Here is a 17,993-nt window from a genome sequence, read left to right as displayed (position 1 = left end):
TGGAGAAGGCAATGGCACCCCACTCCAGTACTCTTGCCTGGAAGATCCCATGGACAGAGGAGCCTGGTGGACTGCAGTCCATGGGGTTGCACAGAGTCGGACACGACTGAGCGACTTCACTTTCACTTTTCACTTTCATGCATTGGAGAAGAAAATGGCAACCCACTCCAGTATTCTTGCCTGGAGAATCCCAGGAACGGGGGAGCCTGGTGGGCTGCCATCTATGGGGTTGCACAGAGTCGGACACGACTGAAGCGATGCAGCAGCAGCAGCAGCATTGACATGTATATACTACCAAGTGTGAAATAAGTAGCTACTGGGAAGGTACTGTGTAACACGGGGAGCTGGGCTCAGTACTCGGTACTGAGCACCAGTCTTGGTGTGAAGACCGCGAGTGCTGGCATGGGAGGAAGGGTCAAGAGAGAGGAGATATATGTAAACATATAACTGATGTACTTTGTTGTACAGCAGAAATGAATGTAACATGTAAAGCAATTATATTCCAATAATAAAAAACTTTTAATGAAAGAGGAAGAAGGAAAAAAAAGCTTATTAGCTTAAACCATTATTCTGTTAGTGTCAGAATGCTCCAGTTAGAAGGGATTTTAAAGGAATTTAATCTGGACTGATTTATTTAATGAACAATTGTGGTTCAGTAGAAATATAGTGAAAGCCAAAAATATGAACAATGTATGTCATCTTAAATTTATGAGTAGCTGCATTAGGAAAAGTAAAAAGAAATGGGTATAATTAATTTAACAATGTTTTTATTTTATCAAATATATATAAAATATTATAATTTCAATTTCAGTATGCAAAATATTAAGACATTTTCCATTCAAGTTTTTCCATTCCAAATCTTTGAAATCCAGTGTGGTTTACATGTGTACCACATATCAGCTTGGACTAGTGCTCAATAGCCATGTATGGCCAGAAGCTACAGTATTGGACAGTGAAGTTTTAGACTAAGATATGGACGGAGGAGCCTGGTAGGCTGCAGTCCATGGGGTCGCTAAGAGTCAGGCACGACTGCGTGACTTCATTTTCACTTTTCACTTTCATGCATTGGAGAAGAAAATGGCAACCCACTCCAGTGTTTTTGCTTGGAGAATCCCAGGGACAGAGGAGCCTAGTAGGCTGCCATCTATGGGGTCGCACAGAGTCGGACACAACTGAAGCGACTTAGCAGCAGCAGCAGCAGCAGCAGCATTGAGACCCAAGTAAGCACATCAGCTTAGACAACTTTTTCTTTTTCCTTGGAGGTGAAATTTTGAAAGTTCTTTTCCCAGTTAGAGACTTTAACATATGATAACCCACTTTAAATTATCCTTTCTATATTTTTCTAATGTATATTTTTTTCTCATCTCATTCTAAAATGTGGAATTCTCCTTTTACACAGAAATGAAGGTTTTTTGTTTGTTTGTTTGTTTTTAATATCCAACTTAATTACTGTTCTGCAAGTGTTGGGAACCCCTTTGCCAACATTAACATGCCAACATCAGAAAGGGCGCCCAGAACTGTTACTGGCACCTTCATTACTGTCTCTTCCTCTCTTGCTGGCCTTTTCCTCTACTTAAGAACTGGTTCCAAAACCAATATTTCATACTACTTAACAGCTTTGAGCTCAAATTTTCAAACAGTTATCTGTCAGAATGCCTTAGCCTTTCAACACTAGCATTAGGAAATAACATATGATTAGAAGAATAATTTGACAGCTAATTCTTCGGGGAAAATTCCGACTGTTCTCAGATTGTTTAATGAAGCCAGAAGCTTCTTAAGGCATTTGCTGTGCTGTGCTTAGTTGCTCAGTCATGTCCGACTCTTTGTGACCCCATGGACTATAGCCCCACAGGCTCCTCTGTGCGTGGGGATTCTCCAGGCAAGAATACTGGAGTGGGTTGCCATAGTCTCCTCCAGGGGGGGTCTTCCCAAGACCAGGAATCGAATCCAGGTCTCCCACATTGCAGGCAGATTCTTTACCATCTGAGCCACCAGGGAAGCCCTCTTAAGGCACTTAGGCAGTTAATTACAAAGTAAAGAAAATGGATCAGACCTAGGAAATACACGATTTCACTTTGGAACATTGACCACCCTGCAATTTTTTATTTGATTGATTTTTCAACAAAATGTTTCACATTTCAATCACAAGAAAAGTTTTCTAAAGACAAGGATGGGATTTTATGAGGAAGGATTTATTGTAAAGAGGTGGCATAATTTCTGCACCAAAGATGCAGTACATTGCATGGTTTCTTTTATAAGTACCAGCTGGTGCCAAGTAGAGACAGCAATACTACTTCCTGGGGAGGCAGTAATAATGCCACAGTTTTCTCCTCTAAAAAGTCAGTGGATTCTGACAATAAACATCTAATTCCTCTTCACTAACGGATTAGTAAAACCATTAAAGCTTGAGGCTGAAAGAATGCATCTGGTCCCAGATGGATCTTTTTTTGACTCTTCCATTTATGACTTCTGATCTTTGAACATCTAATCAAGTACAGTTTACATATCTTGGTTTTGAGAATAAGTGGTTTGTAATAAGACAACTTTTTCACTATTTCTTTCTATTCTGGCTATGGTATCTCTTTGAAGCCACAGGGCATGATTTGACATCTGTCCAAAAACAAGTTTCAAGGTTTTGAACTAATTTTCACCTTTAGCCTTAAATGGTGAGGTCCTGCCAATTCTGAAAATAATTTAATTTTCTACATAGGAATAGGAAAACCCAAGTTTTCAGGCTTCGTTTGGCTTCAGAGAATTGATTTTCTGGTATAATTTATTTCCTTCCAATTTTTCTTATTGTAAAATCAAAAGTAAAACAATATTTTAAAACTTTTTAAGGAAAAGAATTTCTATATCATGATTATTAATTTATATTTGTCCATTCTAGTGTTTTTAAGTGCAATTTTTCAGTTTTCTTTTTTCATTTACGATTTGCTTCTAAACTTTATTCTAAGTTATATGTATAGTCTTAATAAGCCTCGTTTCATGATTTCTTGATAAGTGGCCATTGCATTGATTCATCATAAGTTACATAACAATTCCTGCATTTTTGTATAGTAACATTAATCTCAGTGTTTCAAATTATTTGTGGGTAAAAGAGTCGGACACGACTGAGCGACTGAACTGAACTGAGCTGAACTGAATGTTGAAATAAACATATTTGTAAATGTGTACTTTTTTAAAAAATTATTTTCTTAAGGCAGATTCCCAGGAAGGGAACCAGTGAGTGAAAGGATCTGAACTTTCATACAGTTCTTGTGAATATTTGGCATCACCAATATTTTATTATTTTAAACTTAGCAATCAGAATCCTTTGTCATTTTACCTTGGGCTGAGGCTCGAACAGTAGTAATCTGACCATTGTCAGGGCCTTGTTTCAAGATGACAGTAGCCTCATGAAAATTTCATTAAGTGTGATGTTCAAGCACAGGGAGGTGGCTTGTGCTTTGGCAGTATCAGTCTAAAGATAAACTGCTTCCACTTAAGAAAAATTATGTGTAGATATATAACATTCATCTCACAATTTCAGAATGCAGATGAGGCATAAGTTTGCATTTAATGTGTGATATATTAAACTGGGGTTTGGATCTGTGATTGTGGTATGTGGAGAGTGCAAGAGAGGGGTGCAGAGGTTCCAGGGCAACATGCAGAGAGAGTTGTAGCTACAGAAAAAGAATAGTGTTGAATTATATCATGTTAAACTTAGGCAGAGTTCTTGAAAGGGAAGAAGATGGTATGAAATGCAGTTTCATAACAAAATAAAATTTGGAACAAAATGGAGGGACCGGAGAGGGCTGAGAATACTAAATATTAAAGAAATAAAAGTGAACTAATAACAGGAAACAAGGTGTCTCTTTTGGGCCTGTTTGTTTAGACAAATTTTTTAAAATTTATTATCTATTTTTAGCTGTGCTGTCTTTGCTTTGTGCGGGCTTTTCTCTAGTTGAGGTGAGAGGGGGCAACTCTCTAGTTGTGTTGTGGGGGCTTTTCCTTGCTGTGGCTTCTCTTGCTGTACAGCACAGGCTTTAGGGCCCGTGGGCTTCAGTAGCTGTGACATGTGGGCTCAGTAGTTGCAGTTCCCAGGCTCTAGAGCACAGGCTTCATAGATGTGGTGCATGGGCTTGGTTGCTCTACAACATGTGGGATCTTCCCAGATCAGGGATTGAACCCACATTTCCTGCATTGACAGGTGGATTCTTTACCACTGAGCCACCATGGACACCCCAATTTTTGTTTATTTATGTTATGGTAGTTTTTGAAACTCTCAACCAAGTCCCACACCTCAAACCTTTGTAACATTTTCTCCCCCCAAACTGTTTTTTTTTCCTTGAAGTAGTCTATTTGTGCAGAATAGAATCAAGACAGAATCAAGTTAGTCCATTTTTACCTTCTCACTGGTGGTTGTTAGTAACCTTCAATCACAGTCACACAGATTATTAAAATTAAAAGTCATTTTCAAAGGTTACATATTGATGGAGGGTAGTAGGACTAAGAAAGTGCAAGATGACAGGCTGGTGGAAGGTTTTAAAATGAGTCAGTGCCCATCATTAACCTCATATGTGGTTAGTGTGAATTGGCATATACAAAATCTACAGCATTGTCATTCTGCTTTGACATTCCTTACTCAGAGAGTTTATGTAGATGCCAGGTGTGGAATTGCAGTTCTGTAATTTGGATGTTTTAAGTTTCATTCATAAGACATGCAACCTTATTATGTGGATGTGTCAGTGGTTCAGTTGTGTCTGACTCTTTGTGACCCTGTGGATTTGTAACCTTCCAGGCTCCTCTCTATCTGTGGAATTCTCCAGACAACAATACTGGAGTGGGTTGCCACCCCCTTCTCTAGGGGATTTTCTCGACCCAGGGATAGAACCCAGGTCTCCCGCATTGCAGACAGATTATTTAACATCTGAGCCACCAGGGAAGCCCATTATGTGGATACTGGTATGAAATTATAATTTTATAATAAAGACTTTTCCAAATTGGCTGGCGTATGGAGTGTAGCACTGTCACAGCTTCATCTGTCAGAATTTGAAACAGCTCAACTGGAATTCCATCACCTCCACTAGCTTTGTTCTTGGTGATTGCTTTCTAAGGCCCATTTGACTTCACGTTCTAGGATGTCTGGCTCTAGATGAGTGATCACACCATCGTGGTTATCTTGGTTGTGAAGATCTTTTTTGTACAGTTCTTCTGTGTATTCTTGCCACCTCTTCTTAATATCTTCTGCTTCTTTTAGGTCCATACCATTTCTGTCCTTTATCGAGCCCATCTTTGCATGAGATTTTCCCTTAGTATCTCTAATTTTCTTGAAGAGATCTCTAGTCTTTCCATTCTGTTCTTTTCCTCTATTTCTTTGCATTGATCGCTAAGGAAGCCTTTCTTATCTCTCCTGGCTATTCATTGGAACTCTGCATTCAGATGCTTATGTCTTTCCTTTTCTCCTTTGCTTTTCTCTTCTCTTCTTTTCATAGCTATTTGCAAGGCCTCCCCAGACAGCCATTTTGTTTTTTTGCATTTCTTTTCCATGGGCATGGTCTTGATCCCTGTCTCCTGTACGATGTCACGAACCTCCATCCATAGTTCATCAGGCACTCTATCTATCAGATCTAGTCCCTTAAATCTATTTATCACTTCTACTGTATAATCATAAGGAATTTTATTTAGGTCATACCTGAATGGTCTAGTGGTTTTCCCTACTTTCTTCAATTTGAGTCTGAATTTGGTAATAAGGAGTTCATGATCTGAGCCACAGTCAGCTCCTGGTCTTGTTTTTGCTGACTGTATAGAGCTTCTCCATCTTTGGCTGCAAAGAATATAATCAATCTGATTTCGGTGTTGACCATCTGGTGATGTCCATGTGTAGAGTCTTCTCTTGTGTTGTTGGACGAGGGTGTTTGCTATGACCAGTGCATTCTCTTGGCAAAACTCTATTAGCCTTTGCCCTTCTTCATTCCACATTCCAAGGCCAAATTTGCCTGTTACCTCAGGTATTTCTTGATTTCCTACTTTTGCATTCCAGTCTCCTATAATGAAAAGGACATCTTTTTTGAGTGTTAGTTCTAAAAGGTCTTTGTAGGTCTTCATAGAAACATTTAGCTTCAGCTTCTTCAGTGTTACTGGTTGGGGCATAGACTTGGATTACTGTGATAATGCATAGTTTACCTTGGAAACAAACATTCTGTCATTTTTGAGATTGCATCCAAGTACTGCATTTTGGACTCTTTTGTTGACCATGATGGCTACTCCATTTCTTCTAAAGGATTCCTGCCCATAGTAGTAGATATAACGGTCATCTGAGTTAAATTCACCCATTCCAGTCCATTTTAGTTCACTGATTTGTAGAATATCAATGTTCACTCTTGCCATCTCCTGTTTGAACTCAGCAGTGGCCACAGGACTGGAAAAGGTCAGTTTTCATTCCAATCCCAAAGAAAGTCAATGCCAAAGAATGCTCAAACTACCGCACAATTGTACTCATCTCACATGCTAGTAAAGTAATGCTCAAAATTCTCTAAGCCATGCTTCAGCAATACGTTAACTGTGAACTTCCAGATGTTCAAGCTGGTTTTAGAAAAGGCAGAGGAACCAGAGACCAAATTGCCAACATCGGCTGGATCATGGAAAAAGCAAGAGAGTTCCAGAAAAACATCTACTTCTGCTTTATTGACTATGCCAAAGCCTTTGACTGTATGGATCACAATAAACTGTGGAAAATTCTCAAAGAGATGAGAATACCAGACCACCTGACCTGCCTCTTGAGAAATCTGTATGCAGGTCAGGAAGCAACAGTTAGAACTGGACATGGAACAACAGACTGGTTCCAAATAGGAAAAGGAGTACGCCAAGGCTGTATATTGTCACCCTGCTTATTTAACTCATATGCAGAGTACATCATGAGAAATGCTGGACTGCAGGAAGCACAAGGTGAAATCAAGATTGCCAGGAGAAAGATCAATAACCTCAGGTGTGCAGATGACACCACCCTTATGGTCAAAAGTGAAGAAGAACTAAAGAGCCTCTTGATGAAAGTGAAAGAGGAGAGTGAACAAGTTGGCTTAAAGCTCAACATTCAGAAAATGAAGATCATGGCATCTGGTCTCATCACTTCATGGCAAATAGATGAGGAAACAGTGAAATCAGGGTCAGACTTTATTTTGGGGGGGCTCCAAAATCACTGCAGATGGTGACTGCAGCCATGAAATTAAAAGACGCTTACTCCCTGGAAGGAAAGTTATGGCCCACCTAGACAGCATTATTAAAAAGCAGAGACATTACTTTGCCAACAAAGGTCCGTCTAGTCAAGGCTATGGTTTTTCCTGTGGTCGTGTATGGATATGAGAGTTGGACTGTGAAGAAAGCTGAGTGATGAAGAATTGATGCTTTTGAAGTGTGTTGTTGGAGAAGACTCTTGAGAGTCCCTTGGACTGCAAGGAGATCCAACCAGTCCATTCTAAAGGAGATCAGTCTTGGGTGTTCTTTGGAAGGACTGATGTTGAAGCTGAAACTCCAATACTTTGGCCATCTCATGCGAAGAGTTGACTCATTGGAAAAGAGTCTGATGCTGGGAGAGATTGAGGGCAGGAGGAGAAGGGGACGACAGAGGATGAGACGGCTGGATGGCATCACCTACTCGATGGACATGAGTTTGAGTGAATTCTGGGAATTGGTGATGGACAGGGAGGCCTGGCGTGCTGCAGTTCATGGGGTTGTAAAGAGTCGGACATGACTGAGTGACTGAACTTAACTGAACTGAGTGACTGAACTTAACTGAACTGAGTGACTGAACTTAACTGAACTGAGTGACTGAACTTAACTGAACTGAATTTGCAATTGATGTAAGATATGCCAATGAATCCTGGATCTGTGTATTAGTTTTTTTTTTACTACATCTCATTCTTGCTTGTTTACCTGGTGGTTCATCACCTGTTCCAGGGGCATTAATCTTTGGGGAAGAGGATTGAGTATGTATGACAGGAGGGGCTTCAAGTAGTATACATATATTAATTTATTGAAAACCAATCGAACTTCATAGACATACAGATCAGTGTAATAGTGCTTCCTCATTTTCTATCCCAGTTCCTTTTAAATTCTGCACCTTGAGTTTTTAAATATATCATCTAGTTTTCTTCTCAGTAATTGTCATTTTGTATTAGATTTAACACAGATTTTTTTTCTTCCTTACCTTTTTTTGAAATAATTTAAACTTTTCAAAAGGTTTGCAAAGATAATACCAAGAATTCCAATGTACTTCACTACGATTCCACAAATGTTGGTATTTTACCACACTTGCTTTATCTTTCAACCTCTTGCTCTTCCTCTTTTTATATGTAGTTTGGATCCTTGGGTTCTTTTTTATTCTTTCTATTTTCAGGATCATAATCTGTTACTGTCTGTATAAATTATTTGGCTGCTGCTAAGTCACTTCAGTCATGTCCAGCTCTGTGTGACCCCATAGACAGCAGCCCACCAGGCTTCCCCATCCCTGGGATTCTTCAGGCAAGAACACTGGAGTGGGTTGCCGTTTCCTTCTCCAGTGCATGAAAGTGAAAAGTGAAAGTGAAGTCGCTCAGTCGTGTCCTACTCTTAGCGACCCCATGGACTGCAGCCCACCAGGCTCCTCCATCCATGGGATTTTCCAGGCAAGAGTACTGGAGTGGGGTGCCATTGCCTTCTCTGAATTATTTGGCTAGAGGTGTTCTAAATTATTTGGCTAGAGGTGTTCTAAATTTGGCTTTGTCTAGTGGGAGCCTGTTCAAGCTGAATCTTATATTCTTTTCATGTCATCATCATTTTAAAACACTTCTGTACTTGCTGGATCCACAAGATGTTCTGGGCTCGTATTACTTTCCTCTTTTCCCTGATGTAGCACTGCAGTCATTTTTCCAAGAGACCCTGGTTCCCTTTAGAAGATAATGCTGTACTTCATTCTAAAAGATGACTTTTAAAAATGCTATGCCTTATTTTTGAAATGGCTGTATAGTGATCAATTACTGTATATTGGTATATAACAATTTTGTGTAATATTCAGTTACTATACACTACAGTATAATGTGTGGGTTTAATGTATAATATGATGTTATATATCAATGCTCCTCAATTGATTAAACTTCATTTTTTCACTCTTCAACAATGCTGATTGTTTTATTTTAGGGCACATGTGCAAATACTTCTTTGGTATTCTTAGAAAAATTATTGCTGGATTAAGTGGTAGTAATTTTCAATTTAAATAGTGCTAAAGTGCTGTGTGAAAATCCTTACATTTCTATACACCTAACCAATGGTCTGAATTTTCTCAGTGCCCTGATTCTCACCATGATTTGATGTAATCAATCTTTAAAAATGTTGCCAAGTAGCAAATTCTTAGAACCTAGGCAAAACTCATGAAACAGATTTCTTCACAGCTCACACAGAAAAACCAACTATGCTGACATCTTTGTCTCACAGTTCTAGTTTCTAGAACTGTGAGATAATGAATTTTTGTTACTTAAAAAAATTTAGCAGGTAGATTAAATATTTCTTTGCACTCCAGTTTCCTCCTAATTATTGAAAAAATTGAGTATATTTTCATGTTTTTTGGACACTTATTTCCATAATTTGCTTGTGTGTTTTGTTTATATTTCTTTTACATAGTTTTTCTTGTTAATTTTAAGGAATATTTAATGTAGTACCGCTCTTAATGCTTTGGGTGTTAAATATGAAGAAAACATTTTCCTCTAGTCTGACACTCTTCCCAAGTGGTATGGTGGTAAAGAATCTGCCTACCAGTGCAAGAGAAGCAAGAGGCTGAGTTCAATCCCTAAGTCAGGAAGATCCCCCGGAGGAGGAAATGGCAGCCCACTCAAGTATTCTCGCCTGGAGAATCACATGGACAGAGAACCTGGTGGGCTATAGTCCTTGAGGTTCCAAGGAGTCGGACACTACTGAGTTGACTGAACACGCACAGACTGACACTTGACCTTTTATAAATTGAAACGTTTATTGAGATATGTATAGACTCACATGCAGTGATAAGAAGCAATACAGAGAGGCTGTGTACCCTTTCCCAGTTCCGTTCAGTTCAGTCGCTCAGTCATGTCTGACTCTTTGCGACCCCATGAATCGCAGCATGCCAGGCCTCCCTGTCCATCACCAACTCCCGGAGTTCACTCAGACTCACGTCCATCAAGTCCATGATGCCATCCAGCCATCTCATCCTCTGTCGTCCCCTTCTCCTCCTGCCCCCAATCCCTCCCAGCATCAGAGTCTTTTCCAATGAGTCAACTCTTCGCATGAGGTGGCCAAAGTACTGGAGCTTCAGCTTTAGCATCATTCCTTCCAAAGAAATCCCAGGATTGATCTCCTTCAGAATGGACTGGTTGTATCTCCTTGCAGTCCAAGGGACTCTCAAGAGTCTTCTCCAATACCACAGTTCAAAAGCATCAATTCTTTGGCGCTCAGCCTTCTTCAGAGTCCAACCCTCACATCCATACACGACCACAGGAAAAACCATAGCCTTGACTAGACAGACCTTAGTCAGCAAAGTATTGTCTCTGCTTTTGAATATACTATCTAGGTTGGTCATAACTTTTCTTTCAAGGAGTAAGTGTCTTTTAATTTCATGGCTGCAGTCACCATCTGCAGTGATTTTGGAGCCCCCAAAAATAAAGTCTGACACTGTTTCTACTGTTTCCCCATCTATTTCCCATGAAGTGATGGGACCGGATGCCATGATCTTCGTTTTCTGAATGTTGAGCTTTAAGCCAACTTTTTCACTCTCCTCTTTCACTTTCATCAAGAGGCTTTTTAGCTCCTCTTCACTTTCTGCCATAAGGGTGGTGTCATCTGTATATCTGAGATTATTGATCTTTCTCCCTGCAATCTTGATTCCAGCTTGTGTTTCTTCCAGTCCAGCGTTTCTCATGATGTACTCTGCATAGAAGTTAAATAAGCAGGGTGACAATATACAGCCTTGACGTACTCCTTTTCCTATTTGGAACCAGTCTGTTGTTCCATGTCCAGTTCTAACTGTTGCTTCCTGACCTGCGTACGGATTTCTCAAGAGGCAGGTTAGGTGGTCTGGTATTCCCATCTCTTTCAGAGTTTTCCACAGTTTATTGTGATCCACACAGTCAGAGGCTTTGGCATAGTCAATAAAGCAGAAATAGATGTTTTTCTGGAACTCTCTTGCTTTTTCCATGATCCAGTGGATGTTGGCAATTTGATCTCTGGTTCCTCTGCCTTTTCTAAAACCAGCTTGAACATCAGGGAGTTCACGGTTCACGTATTGCTGAAGCATGGCTTGAAGAATTTTGAGCATTACTTTACTAGCATGTGAGATGAGTGCAATTGTGCAGTAGTTTGAGCATTCTTTGGCACTGGCTTTCTTTGGGATTGGAATGAAAACTGACCTTCCAGTCCTGTGACTACTGCTGAGGTTTCCAAATTTGCTGGCATATTGAGTGCAACACTTTCACAGCATCATCTTCCAGGATTTGAAATAGCTCAACTGGCATTCCATCACCTCCACTAGCTTTGTTCATAGTGATGCTTTCTAAGGCCCACTTGACTTCACATTCCAAGATGTCTGGCTCTAGATTAGTGATCACATCATCATGATTATCTGGGTTGTGAAGATCTTATTTGTACAGTTCTTCTGTGTATTCTTGCCACCTCTTCTTAATATCTTCTGCTTCTGTTAGGTCCATACCATTTCTGTCCTTTATCGAGCCCATCTTTGCATGAAATGTTCCCTTGGTATCTCTAATTTCTTGAAGAGAGCTCTAGTCTTTCCCATTCTGTTCTTTTCCTCTATTTCTTTGCATTGATCTCTGAAGAAGGCTTTCTTATCTCTTCTTGCTATTCTTTGGAACTCTGCATTCAGATGCTTATATCTTTCCTTTTCTCCTTTGCTTTTCGCCTCTCTTCTTTTCACAACATTGTAATATCATAACGAGGATACCAACATTATTATAATGAATAAACTTTGATGCAAATCCACCAGTGCATCAGCACAAGGTGCTTTCTTTTGCTTTTTATAAACACACACCTCCTTTCCTTTTTCCCCACTTGACTTGTTTTTAAGACTTTTTTTTTTTTAATTTATTTTTGACTGTGCTGGGTTTCATTGCTGCGTGCGGGCTTTCTCCAGTTGCATCGAGCGGGCGTTGCTCTCTAGTTGCAGTGCATGGTCTTCTCATGTGGTGGCTTCTCTTGTTGCAGAGCACTGCCTCTAGGTCATGGGGTCTTCAGTAGTTGCAGAATCTGGGCTCAGTAGTTGTGGCTCCTAGGCTCTAAAGCATAGGCTCAGTGACTGCGGTGTGGAGGGTTTAGTTGCTCCGTGGCATCTGGGATCTTCCTGGACCAGGTACCGAACCTGTGTCTCCTGCGTTTGCAGGCAGATTCTTTACTTCTGAGCCACTAGGGAAGCTCCACCCTTGACTTTTAACATTGTTAGTATTGTCCTTTGTCTTACAGAAATTTTTGATTTTTTGAGGTCAAATCTGTTAATACTGATACTTTCCTTTCTCTGTTTCTTTTGCATTCTGAACTGAGAAAGTCCATCTTTAGCCAAATATGTTTTCTTATCATTTCTTTTAATGTTTGTAATTTATTTCCATATAGCCTTTTAATCTATCTGGGATTTATTTTTGAAGTTTATATGCATGGGGAAGGATAGATTAATTTTGTGCTTCCTAAAGGATATAGAATTTAAAAAATAATCCAGCCTTTTTTATTTATTTGAAGTGTATTATTAATATAAACTAGATTGCCAACCATTCATGGATCTATTTCTAGACAGTCTGTCCCTTTTCACTGATATAATTTTTTATTCCTGCTCCATTAGAATTTCTTAATTGCTATAGCCCTTATAAGGCATTTTGTTATTTGGTAAGACTACCCCTAAACTTTTTTTTTTTTTTACAAGCTAATTTTTATTTTTATTTTTTTTTAACAATGCATTTTTTTTTAAATTTTTTTCATTGTTGTTGTTTATTTTTTTTTAATTTTAAAATCTTTAATTCTTACATGCGTTCCCAAACATGACCCCTCCTCCCACCTCCCTCCCCACAACATCTCTCTGGGTCATCCCCATGCACCAGCCCCAAGCATGCTGCACCCTACGTCAGACATGGACTGGCGATTCAATTCTTACATGATAGTGTACATGTTAGAATTCCCATTCTCCCAAATCATCCCACCCTCTCCCTCTCCCTCTGAGTCCAAAAGTCCGTTATACACATCTGTGTCTTTTTTCCTGTCTTGCATACAGGGTCGTCATTGCCATCTTCCTAAAGTCCATATATATGTGTTAGTATACTGTATTGGTGTTTTTCTTTCTGGCTTACTTCACTCTGTATAATTGGCTCCAGTTTCATCCATCTCATCAGAACTGATTCAAATGAATTCTTTTTAACGGCTGAGTAATACTCCATTGTGTATATGTACCACAGCTTTCTTATCCATTCATCTGCTGATGGACATCTAGGTTGTTTCCATGTCCTGGCTATTATAAACAGTGCTGCGATGAACATTGGGGTACATGTGTCTCTTTCAATTCTGGTTTCCTCGGTGTGTATGCCCAGCAGTGGGATTGCTGGGTCAAAGGGTAGTTCTATTTGCAATTTTTTAAGGAATCTCCACACTGTTCTCCATAGTGGCTGTACTAGTTTGCATTCCCACCAACAGTGTGGGAGGGTTCCCTTTTCTCCACACCCTGTCCAGCATTTATTGCTTGCAGATTTTTGGATCACAGCCATTCTGACTGGTGTGAAGTGGTACCTCATTGTGGTTTTGATTTGCATTTCTCTAATAATGAGTGATGTTGAGCATCTTTTCATGTGTTTGTTAGCCATCCGTATGTCTTCTCTACTACAAAGCCACAGTCATCAAGACAGTATGGTACTGGCACAAAGACAGACACATAGATCAATGGAACAAAATAGAAAGCCCAGAGATAAATCCACACACATATGGACACCTTATCTTTGACAAAGGAGGCAAGAATATACAATGGAGTAAAGACAATCTCTTTAACAAGTGGTGCTGGGAAAACTGGTCAACCACTTGTAAAAGAATGAAACTAGATCACTTTCTAACACCGTACACAAAAATAAACTCAAAATGGATTAAAGATCTAAATGTAAGATCAGAAACTATAAAACTCCTAGAGGAGAACATAGGCAAAACACTCTCTGACATAAATCACAGCAGGATCCTCTATGATCCACCTCCCAGAATTCTGGAAATAAAAGCAAAAATAAACAAATGGGATCTAATTAAAATTAAAAGCTTCTGCACAACAAAGGAAAATATAAGCAAGGTGAAAAGATAGTCTTCTGAATGGGAGAAAATAATAGCAAATGAAGCAACTGACAAACAACTAATCTCAAAAATATACAAGCAACTTATGCAGCTCAATTCCAGAAAAATAAACGACCCAATCAAAAAATGGGCCAAAGAACTAAATAGACATTTCTCCAAAGAAGACATACGGATGGCTAACAAACACATGAAAAGATGCCCCTAAACTTTTTAAAAATTGCCTTACTTGTAAATGTTCATTTTTATATGAATATTTAAAATAAGCTTTTCAAGTTTTATTACAAAAAATTCTTGGGTTTTTTTTACTGGTAGTCCATTGCATTTATGGATTAATTGGGGGAGAACTAGCATATTTGTTTTGGTCCTTATTCCTGTCTACTTCTATATAGTTGAGTGGAGTTTTATAACAGCATACTATATCATACTAATTAAGAACAGAGCTTTGGTAGTTAGATTGAGTTCAATTTATAGTTCTACCTGCTGTGTTTTTATGGGGAAGGTAGTTAACCTCACAGAGCCTCAATTTACTCATTTGTAAGTGGTAATGATAGTAATGGTATTATATCACAGGGTTGTTGTGAAGATTAAACGATATATGATGTAAAAAGTGCTTAAATTCTTCTTTGGCACATTGTACATACCCAGTAATTGTTAGCTATTATTATTTCTTCACTTAAGTCTTGTATATTTGTTGTTAGGTTTATTTTTGCGCATTTTCTGACTCTTATTAGCATTCAGGTAAGACTTATTTTTTTCTTCATTGCTTTTTCAAATTATTTGTTTGTTTGCTGATGGTGAAGCATTGACTTTTTGCCTGTTGATTTTATATCTCATCATTTACTGAACTATTTTATTCTAATAGTTTTCAGTTAAATTTTATATGTAGTTTTATTTTTAAACAATGATGGTTTTATGTCTTCATTTCTGTTGTTCATTCACTAAGTCATGTCTCTTTGCAACCCCTTGAACTGCAGAATGGCAGGCTTCCCTGACCTTCACTATCCCCCTGAGTTTGTTCAGACTCACGTCCATTGAGTCAATGATACCTTCCAACCAACTACTTATTATTTCTTTATTCCTTGTTTTAACTAATTAGCTAATTAAATAGAAGTGGTAATAGCAGACATGCTTTTTTGTCTTGTTTTCGTCTATTTTAATAGAGTTTTTTTACATTTGACTATTAGGTGTGATGATTATTCTAGTTAGTATTCCTTTGAATCAATGCCTTTTCAGTTTCAGGAAGGCAGTTATTTCTAGTTTATTGAGTTCCTTTTATTTTTTACATCAGAAAATGGGTATTAAATTTTAGTCAGTGCTTTCTGATGTCTGTTGAGGTGATTTAGATTTGTTTTTCTCCTTTAATCTGTTAAAGCAATGTGTTATTAGAGTTTATAATGTTGAACCATCCTTGCTTTGTTTAAATAAGCCCAACTAGTTTATGATGTATTATTCACTGTGTTAATTTTGCTAGTATTTTTTTAATGTTTCTTTGTCTCTATGTTTACATATGAGATTGCCTATAATTATGCTTTTATTATCCTTATCCTACTATTGGTGTATAGCCTACAGTAGAATGAGCTGGAGAGTTTTTCACCTCTTTTGTTATCATATAAGAAACGAATCTCCAGTCTAGGTTCAATGCAGGATACAGAATGCTTGGGGTTGGTGCACTGGGATATCCCAGAGGGATGGTATGGGGAGGGAGGTGGGAGGGGGGTTCAGGAGTGGGAACTTATGTACACCTGTGGTGGATTCATGTTGATGTATGGCAAAACCAATACAGTATTGTAAAGTAAAAAATAAATAAATAAATAAAATTTTTAAAAAATGAATCTTTCATTTACCTATAGGTTGGATAGAAGTTCCCTGAAAATTTTGTGGTCCTATTACTAGTTTCGTTACTTTTATTACTTTTCAGCTGGGTTATAACTGTTAATCTATTCAAAATTTAAAATTCTTAGGGCAAATTTATTATTTATAATTTCTTATTAAAAATACTCATTTTGTTTAGATTTTCAAATTTGTTGGTATGGAGTTTTATGTAAAATATTCTTTTTTTTAATCGAAATATTTTTTTACAGTGTTGTATTAGTTTCTGCTGTACAACAAGGTGAATCAGTTATGGAGTGAAAGTTGCTTAGTCGAGTCCGACTCTTTGCAACCCCAGGGACTATACCAGTCCATGGAATTCTCCAGGCCAGAATACTGGAGTGGGTAGCCTTTCTCTTCTCCAGGGGTTCTTCCCAACCCAGGGATTGAACTCGGGTCTCCTGCATTGCAGATGGATTCTTTACCAGCTAAGTCGCAAGGGAAGCAGCTGTATGTATATGTGTATCTTCTCCTTCTTGAGCCTCCCTCCCAACCCCCCCACCAATCCACCCCACTAAGTCATCCCAGAGCTCCAAGTTGAGCTTCCTATGCTATACAGCAGCTTCCCACATATGGCAGTATATATATGTCAGTGTTACTCTCTCCATTCGTCCCACCCTCTCCTTCCCACCCTGTGTCCACAAGTCTGTCTCATCATCTGTGTCTCTATTCATGCCTCACAAATAGATTCATCCATACCATTTTTCTAGATTCCATATATATGCGTAATTGTATGATACTTGTTTTTCCCTTTCTGACCTACTTTACTCTGTATGACAGACTCTAGATTCTGCCACCTCACTAGAACTGATTCAAATTTGTTCCTTTTCACGGCTGAGTAATATTGCATTGTATGTAAGTGTAACACGTCTTAATCCATTCATTTATTGCTGAGCATTTAGGTTTCTTCCATGTCCTGGGTATTGTCAATAGTGCTGCAACGTACATTGGGGTGTATATGTCTTTGTGAATTATGTTTTCAAATTGTGAAGGCTTAATTGCTGCTGTAGCATTTTCCCCTTTTTGTAGGGGCTAGGATCGTATAACCATTTTCATCTGGTCTGTTGTGCATGTGATTTCCTTGTACCCATGTTGCTTTCAGGTACTTATTATCTTCTTAACATATCCAACCCTTATGATACAATGGAAGAAAGCATGGACTCTTGTCACAGATTCATGACCAAAAAAAGGCATGTCATGGAATTGACTGCCATCAAAAGGGCCTTTCATTCCCCTGGAATCCATCACAGTTCCAGATCTCAGGCAACTAGAGGAACCCATCCGACAAAGCAGTTCTGAAAGCAGTGATAGAATACAGAGTCACAGAGTTGAAATTTTGTACTAAGTAATGTTTTGAAATTAGGTGACATATTGTCAGTGTATGTATCTCTAAATTGACAGTCATTGGGCAGCATTCTGTAATGTCTCCAGTTTATGTCTTAACTGAGCTGCCTGGGAACACATCAAAAGTTACAGCTTCAAATTGTTATAATGTGCTTCTTACTGTACTATGGTTATAGTAGAGGCACTTTCATTACTTTGCGAAGCTTATAACTTTCCTTTTAAATTACCTCTTTGAGTTGACATTTCTCTTAGGTATAATCTACCCTAAGGTTAAATTTGGTTATCCCCTTTATAGTTCAGAACTTAAACTAGTTAAAAATCTTTATGTACTTCTGTATATTCAAGATAATTTAGGCTTTGTTAGTTTCAACTTCAAAAAATCTTCAGAGATTTTTTTTAGGGACTTTGGCAGTAAATTTAGAAAAGTGTCTTGGTTATAACTTATAATGTTTTCATGAGTAGAAATATGGAACCTC

At 38.5% G+C, this 17,993-nt stretch overlaps 1 protein-coding gene across 1 annotated transcript in view; it reads left to right on the top strand.

Annotated features, from left to right (window-relative positions):
- The window catches only part of MORC1 (MORC family CW-type zinc finger 1), a 168,544-nt gene that overhangs the window by 29,611 nt on the left and 120,940 nt on the right, over positions 1 to 17,993 (top strand). The gene's annotated exons all lie outside the window — the stretch shown is intronic.

Source organism: Ovis canadensis, chromosome 1 (genome assembly GCF_042477335.2).
Source record: "Ovis canadensis isolate MfBH-ARS-UI-01 breed Bighorn chromosome 1, ARS-UI_OviCan_v2, whole genome shotgun sequence".
Classification (NCBI taxonomy): domain Eukaryota; kingdom Metazoa; phylum Chordata; class Mammalia; order Artiodactyla; family Bovidae; genus Ovis; species Ovis canadensis.
This window is presented reverse-complemented; position numbering and strand designations above follow the sequence as displayed.